The 8,190-nt window shown below is 37.7% G+C and overlaps 1 long non-coding RNA gene across 1 annotated transcript; it reads right to left on the bottom strand.

Moving 5' to 3' along the window:
* Window positions 1–324: 324 nt before the first annotated feature.
* LOC138052708 (uncharacterized) lies at window positions 325–7,985 on the bottom strand. Its single transcript, XR_011133136.1, has 3 exons — window positions 7,874–7,985; window positions 7,465–7,530; window positions 325–7,345 (listed from the first exon to the last, which is right to left on the bottom strand). It is a non-coding gene; the product is annotated as an uncharacterized lncRNA (long non-coding RNA).
* Window positions 7,986–8,190: the final 205 nt, after the last annotated feature.

The following is an 8,190-nucleotide window of genomic DNA, read 5'->3' as shown; positions in this document are numbered from 1 at the left end:
ATTGCCATAATCTCCCTTTTTAAGGGTTCTACAATCATTAGGAGCTTTTTGTCAACGAATTTTTATGTCAACTACAAAAAATGTACCAGGCAAATAAAGTTAAGTTTGTTTCCATTCCCTAAGAGAATAAAGAAAAAGCACGGTAGTTCTTTCCCCCAGATTGGACTTTGACCTTTTCGCTTAAATGACACTTAGAAAATACTGCGTCCCCAATACGCATGCGCCGTATTTTTTTTGAAAAAGAATACATTTTCAAATTGAAATAATAAACAAACGTAGATAAAAACTTGTTTTTATTGTCTCTATTATGTCATTGTACAGAGATAATTTATTTTAAGTTTTTTTTTAAAAAAAAGTTGGCGCATGCTTACTTTAAGCGCCCGTACTTTTTCAAAGTTTTTTGGCGGGAAAATCTGACTAAAATTGCACAGCGTTTCCCCTAGCAACATATTGAAGGAAAAGCGGTCAAAATGTTCTACCTTAAATTCAACCCCACAAAAACTAAAAGAGTGTAAAGTGAAGAAAACCATAGAAAAAACGCTCGAGTGTTTGACTACCTTCGTCCCTGTTTTTCTTTTCGCATAAATAGGTTAACCCTTCCGTGTTTTAAAAAAGAAACTTACTGAAATGCGACGCCGACGCCGACAGAATATTGCCCCAAAAACGTCGTAGCTGGAAGACCTTATTCTTAAAGTGGCTGCAATTAACCCTAGTTGCCTCTAGCCCAAATCACAGTTAACAATAATATTGTTTACTGAACAAAGCAAAAAGGGATAATTTATAAAAACGAAAGACAATTTAAATGTCAGCTATTCAGGTGCATGTAAACACAGTTAAAACTACAGTAAATATTTAAAAATTATTCACGGAAGTTGTGGTGGCTAGTGGTGAATATTTACCCAGCCGCGAAGCGGCGAGGTAAATATCCACCACAAGTCACCGACACTAAGGTGAATAGTTGTTTTAGTATGTACTAAAACAGTTAGATAATATAGCACTAAAAGATGATTTAAACTCATTTAATCCTGCAAAGATTACAACATTTTCGGGCGCAAATTCCACGCGAAAGGCTAGGAGGTGAACAGCAAAGGATATCCGGAGTTTGAGTAGCCAATCAGTGCGCGCGTTCAACGGTATACACTGTTTTAGTATATACTAAAATGCAATAATTGTCTTAGAACTTTTGTAGCTTCTCGTGTTTCGTGTTTGAAAGCAACAATAACTTTATGGTTTAAAATTAGTCATAATCCCATCCATCGACTATAGTTATACTCCTGTTTGCATACCAGCCAAGATGACACTGGTCGATGACGCGCTTTGCAATACTTTCTTCATGCCTTCGGCTAAGGCGTGAAGAAAGTATTGCAAAATGCGTTGCCGAAGCGTCCTATGTTGTCCAGTAGAATAGGTCTCCTCCTCTAAATTAACTACTACTTTCAGCTTCTTACACGACTCTAATGTCTTTGAAAGCTTCTAAAACTCTGCTCGCTGCTGCTTGCGCTTTCGCGATTTTCTTTGTGTCAAAGTGAAACGTTTCCCTTTTCCCTCTTCCACAAAACAAACCTGAGCAGGCTGATAGTTATACAGACCGAGGTGAACAAACCAATGCGGGGTGAAAAGGTAATGTTTGTTTCTTAACCCCTAATATCTGCTTAATCAGCATAACATAAACTTGATCGAAACCGGAAGAAGTTGCACCAATTTGGACTGTCGTGCAATAACCTTCGAGGCTTTGAGCTAGTTAGCTAAAAGATTATTTCGTTTGCCGGTAATTTGTTTTCTCTTAAAATCTACCAAGGAGACAGAAATTTGTTCTCTTTTCCAAAATAGATTGAAGTAGTTTATCAGCAAGTCAGCTTGCAACTTTTCTTCGGCGACTCGCTACAAATTGGATAAATCTCAGGCACTTGAAAAAAAACTGACTGATCTCTTTTTCCTTTTTTTATTTTATTTTAATGCTGAGAAAGTAAAGTGTTTTGCCCCGAGAAAGAATTTCGAATAATGCGTGAAAGTTATTGGAAATGAACCAATGGAAATCGTGCCAACTAAGACAGCACTTAGTTATTTCAGACGTCATTCTAGCGAGGTATATTACGTAAGAAGTGAGATGGAAGTTCTAATTAACAGCTGAAAACAAGCTAATCTTTTTCCAGGGTCCTGATGTTTGTTGCCAAATACCCAAGCACCTGTAGATTTGCATTATTTGGTTTGTTCTTTGTGGTCTGTATAGCCTCATTTTTAGTGAACTCGTCGAATTATGGTTGTCCAGATAAGTGCAGTCTCAAGATGAACTGCTGCTGATGACACCTACTTTCCACAACGTCAGCAGAAGTCCTCTCTGTCAAACGTTTAGTAATATGATCGAATATTGTCAGTGAATCAGTAGTCGTCTGTCAGGCATTCGTGACAGTATTGACTGTGAAAGCTGAACGAGGATTCGTGCGTTTTGATCCGTCGATGAAAACCCTTAGTTTGGACTTCGTTAGGGTCTGAGTTGTCGACTATGACGTGCACAAATAAAAAGTTCCATCCTAGAACCTTATGCACCTGCTTCGAATGGTAAACTCCTATTCATAACCTGACTCGTTCTCAACTCAAAGATTCCTTGCTGTCCATTACTTTTGGCCATCCAAATAACCGCGTTTTGTCTGACTGCATCGAGACTGTACAAGGGGTTACGTTTATGCAAACGTTGGCCGTGTAGCGCTTATATTTCAACAGACTTAACTATGAGAGGGTGATGTGAAGTGCTATTTTCTACCCATGTAAACCGTGTGAGCGTTAGCCCTGCTAATGGAAATGAGCCCACTAGAGAACAGAGAAAAGCTCTGACCAGGTTGGGAATTGAGCCCACGGCCTTCGGGTTAGATCACCGCTGCTCTACCGACTGAGCTACAAGGTCGTGAGTTCAATTTCCACCCTGGTCAGAGTTTTCCTCTGTCCTCGAGTAGACCCATTTCAATTAGAAGGGCTAACGCCCACCTGGTTTATATGGGTAGAAAAAATAGCACTTCACATCACCCTCTCATAGTTAATTCTGTATCGAGACTGTGCCTGTCTAAGGTTTCGTCGAAGTCAGCTGAGCTGTGTAATGTCAGTGGATAGAAAATTACTCGGATTATTGCCGTGATCCCCGTTTTTCGAAAGACTGATAAGCACTATCCACTGGATATATCACTATCCAGGGAATAACGCAATTTATTACAAAAAATGTAGATGAAATGCAGAGATTTTTCTTGTTCCTCAAATTAGATATCTTCGGGCACAGTAAAGCTATTATTCTTATTGTGAATATCTGAGGATATTGATGTTTTCATGGTCACAGACATGTCGGCCAATATTATCAGTGCATCTTGTTCACACGCGAACTTTTGTTTTAAAAACTGATTTTTTTTTGTTTGTCTGTAGGGTAAGTTGTGATCTTGTCGATTGCTATGATTATAGTGACCACGTCTGATCCGTTTTTCTTATTGTCTATTGTTAGTAAGATTTGTCAATTTTGTCTTTCGCTTGTCGGTTATGTTGGTGCTGTCAATCAGCCATTCGAAGTTTGCATTAAGTCACTGGCAAAGCTAACACATTCTGTGGAGTGCCTGTCAGTTCAGTCAATAGTGGCATTTGTACTCTCTTCACGCGCACGTGGAAAAAAGCGACCTGCATCCTAATGCGCCTTTGTAGTGGGTACTTTTCTTGTGTCATCGACAACAGTCTTTCTCAACACTAACCGGAAAGACCTAAGCTCACAAAACATTAAATACCTAGGCCCGCAATGAAACAAAAAAATGCGCTAAAATGGTAAAAAATGCGCCTTTTGCTGCTCACCAGACATTAGAGTTTTGTAATACATTGTACTCGGTGTAGCCAGCAAGTCAGACATTTCAAGGAGGTACCAACAATGTAAAATGATCATCGACAAGACGCGCCAAATCATAAATTAAAAAATATATATTTTATCATGACGTAATGCAAGAGAAGTCCGAGAAAATTTACGAATGTTAGGCTTGCCATTAAAGTACTTTTAATTATTTTACATTTTGTTTTTATAGTATTCATTTACTGTTTTCAGTTTGCAGTGTGTCGTTCGTTCGAATTCCTGCCAATTATAAACACGATTTGAATTATGGTGTCTTGCAGTTGAAGTATGTGATCCTTCGAAGTGCTCCTGGTCCATCGTCTGTCTTTGTCCCGTTTTTCAGAGATAATCCGAGTTTTTTAAATACAAAGTACTTTTGTCGCTCTAAGTGACGCATTTTGGTGATGTTGGTGGCCCAGTTGAATTCGCTATTTATTTAATTGTTCGTCCTCTGTTCAATTCTCGATCTGCTGAGTTTGAGAGACCCCTATAATCTATGCCAGGTTTGATCAGTCTAGCGATCAGTTTCTCGAACGGTTCGCCGTTGTTCACGTCATCGCCAAGAGTCTGTCGATGAACTGCCACATAGTCACTCTTTTTTTAAAGTAGTTTGTTACTACTCTTTCACCAAAAGTCGAGTCCATGTTGTAGTTGACAGTCTTATTTGTGAAAACAATAAAATCGAATCTAATTTCTTTCCTTGACTTAAATTTTAACCTACTGCGGTCTATTTGAGCTAAATTTATTTTCAAGAATAAAAACCATAGAAGATCTAATTATGTCCAGACCCTGTTTTTTGTATAAAGTGTAAGATATATTGCTTTTAAGTTTTTAATATTACTTTAATTATCTTATACGTTTTATTTTTAAATGCCATGACGATTGCCAAAATATGATTGGTCAATTACACATTTACTATTTTCCCATTGGTGAATGGTTATGACGAAAACACTGACGCGTGCGCAGGGGAAAAAATATTTTTTCCTCACAATGCAAATAATGACCGACCAGTCTACCACAAAAAAACGCATAAATTTCCTCGCAGCTTTTTGAAAAAAGACTTAGAAATGTAATGTCTTAACCCGTTAGCGGGTATTTAGCTGAAGCCACCGGTAAAGCGATTTGCGAGCCTAAGTGAAAGCCAGCTCGACTCGTTTATGAACAAGAGGCATTCAAAAGAGTGACGAGATGTTTTGGTTATGTTATAAAACATGGTTTTACAAGCGTAAGATCAATGCACGTTTCCTTGGTCACTAATTTTGGTTTAAAGACACGAACGATCCTTGTAGCTCCCCTAAAACATGAAAGCAAAATGTTTTTTTTTTCATCTTTAACAAACAGTAAACGATTCATGCATATTGTAGCATCAATTTATAGTTGCACGCTGGAGGTTTACTAAGCAGAAGGTAGGACCAATTTACACGGTACGATATTTGGTGCATACGACAAGCTTTTGACAGGCCTATGACATGACTTACGATTGTCGCAGCGTTTTACGACTTGTTTTAAAATGCTAAGACTTTTTTCTGACGTACACGACGATTGTAAAAGAATTATAAACCTGTAGTAATCTTGTCGCATGCGACAAAAATCGCACGGTGTAAATCGGCCCTTACGCTTCTTTCACGCTTAGCAACCCCCCGCGTGCAACAATAACTCGATTTTACACGCTGAACCGTTTACTTCGCCTCATGGGCTAGGCCTTTATAGATTATGCTAGTAAAAGTAGCATATTATGCTAGTAGCATTGCCTTTTTTTTGGCGAAATTATGCTAAAATTATGCTCTTTTCTCCAAATTATGGGCCATTTTTTTTTTAATTATGCTCTTTGAAAAAATTGCAAATAAGTCCAAAAAATCCAAAAATCCACAATGAAATTCAAATAAACATGTGGTTCATGTTAACATGCACACTAGTACTAGATTATACTCTCATGTAGCTTATCTGCGATTGTTATATTGCAGCATTCCACTTGCTTGCATCGAATAACGTCACCAAGTGCTTGGGACTTGGGAGTACAGATGAACAATGAGCAAATTGTAGCATCAAAAATGATCAGATAATTATCAAAATATGCGAATTATGCTAGCATTGCTACTTAGCAGAAATTATGCCAAAAATTATGCTAGCATAATCTATAAAGGCCTACTCATGGGCTATCAAATGGAATCAAGTTTTAAGAATTTATGAAAGTTGCTAACAGCGTAGAAGCATAAAATCAGTGTGTAGCGTCGGAAACTCTATACTACAACTTGGGCTTCGAAGTGTGAGGTCTTACGAAAAACGAGTACAATATTTCAAAGTAACAAGTGTCACGAAACTCCAGTAGAATATTCCATAAAAACTTGTCGATACCTCTGTTTAATTGAGTCTTAAAGCAGCTCTTTTTATAGTAAAGAAATTTCGATTAGTTCTGCCTAAATGCTTAAGTTGAAAAGTGACCTCTGTTGCAAACGAATTGGATCGCAAAAGACCCAAAAGCATTATTTCAAACAAAGCTCGTCATAGCCTTAAACTTGGACATCTTTCTGTAGTATACTTAATGCCTTACCATCAAAACAAATGATGAACTATCTTAGAACATTTTACAAGCAGAGCAAACCACTTATCAAGAGAGTCGCAAATTAATTGCTTTTATAGTTCTATGTCAATGACTTAAGAAAGCGAGATTTATTCCTTGTCAATTTTAAGAACTCGGTTAGCAAGTCTAGTGTTTAAGAATACTTTATATCGTTTGGGAAAGAAGATTTAAATAATGCCAGCCTACACATTTTTGCAGAACCGAGTTTAAAGAAATTTAGCCACATAATGCTGCATTATATCGCCGAATAACTGATTCACCAGCCAGTACCTCCTTAAAATTGTTAATCATGTTGCTACACCATTTAAAGAAGTGCACAGCGTCGATAATCAGACACTGAGCGATCAGTGTAATCTCTAATATTTTGATGGGGGAGGAGACAACTAAATGGGCATTCAAATTACATTAAAAAGCAAAAAGTCTAAGTCATTTTGAACAAAAACGTTTCCCGAGGATTACTCCAATGATCGCTCAATGTTGAAATGGTGGCTGCCGAGAAAGGATCCCTTCTTTATTTAAATGTCCCCTGTTATTTCTAAAATGGTATTTAACTTTATGAGCAAATTTTCTTATGTCCATTGTCCACTGATTTTTTTCCACCGATTCCCCACCATTCTCTTGTGTCAATTTCTTATGTCCATTCTCCACTGAGCTGCCTGACATCGTATGCGTACTTGAGGGCGAAGTGTGCAATCCGACGAGACAATCTTACTTGACTACAGAAAAAGGCCTATTCAGCAATTTTACTTCTGAAATTATTGTAAATCGATTCTAAAGGAAATTTGAGTATTTTTTCCTGCCACCATTTCTAAATAAGTAGTATCTTAAGTCTACAGTTCTTATCTTTGGCGAATTTCCATCTAGGTCTTCAATTGCTGTCTTCTTTCGTAATGCATTTCTTTTTCTGTGTCCTGGGAATATAATATAGAAGAACAACTGACGAGACGACATGCACGAGGTCGAAGAGATCAAAGAAATACGTTCGATTCAACTCGTGTTCCGCGTCACTGTAGATAAATTTCAAGCTTACCTGTGAGCGGCGACATGAGAAGAAAATTCTCCTTCGCTCTTCCAAATATTTTAGACAGATCGTTTCCTGTGGAGACAAAGACAAACAAAACACCACATTAGTTTTTGAAACGTTCACGGGCACAAGAATTTCAAATTCTCAGAGGGCTAATTTTCTTGCAGTAAAACTTGGATAATGTCTCCTCTAAAACAGCAGCAAAATTATCAACCAGGAATTCCCCTTTACGTAAAATGCTGTGAGGCATAGTTAAACTAATCAAGAAGTTTATTTTTGACATGAAAACGGCTTAGTTCAAAGCTTAAACGACTGAGTCACAAACACGTGTTTGCTTCGCCAAGAAACTTATATTTGCCTTCTGCACCTTTGATCGAAATATAAACCAAAACTTCGCATGACTCTTCCAACTTACCGGTCTTGGATGAAAAGGAGAAAATAGTTTTTTCCTTCCTCCTGGCCTAGCCGGTTCCAAAAAATTCCGTTCGACGTTCAAATCCCAGAGAAACGGCACAGCACATTTTGCCACCATGACGGTCAGCGAAAAATGAGTCAAATTTGGAAATATGAATTGAATATGGATGAGATTATCGAGAACCAATCAGTGACACGTTCTTCATGAATCGAAACAAAAGGCTTTGTCATGCAAATTTTACTGAGCAAATTTCATTGCAGTGAGAAAGTCGGGCAAATAACAAACTTTTTATGTTGTGTTTAATATATTTTCATCAT

The sequence above is a fragment of the Montipora capricornis genome, chromosome 6 (genome assembly GCF_036669925.1).
Source record: "Montipora capricornis isolate CH-2021 chromosome 6, ASM3666992v2, whole genome shotgun sequence".
Lineage (NCBI taxonomy): Eukaryota > Metazoa > Cnidaria > Anthozoa > Scleractinia > Acroporidae > Montipora > Montipora capricornis.
The sequence above is the reverse complement of the archived record's forward strand: the minus strand, read 5'-3'. Positions and strand labels throughout refer to the sequence as shown.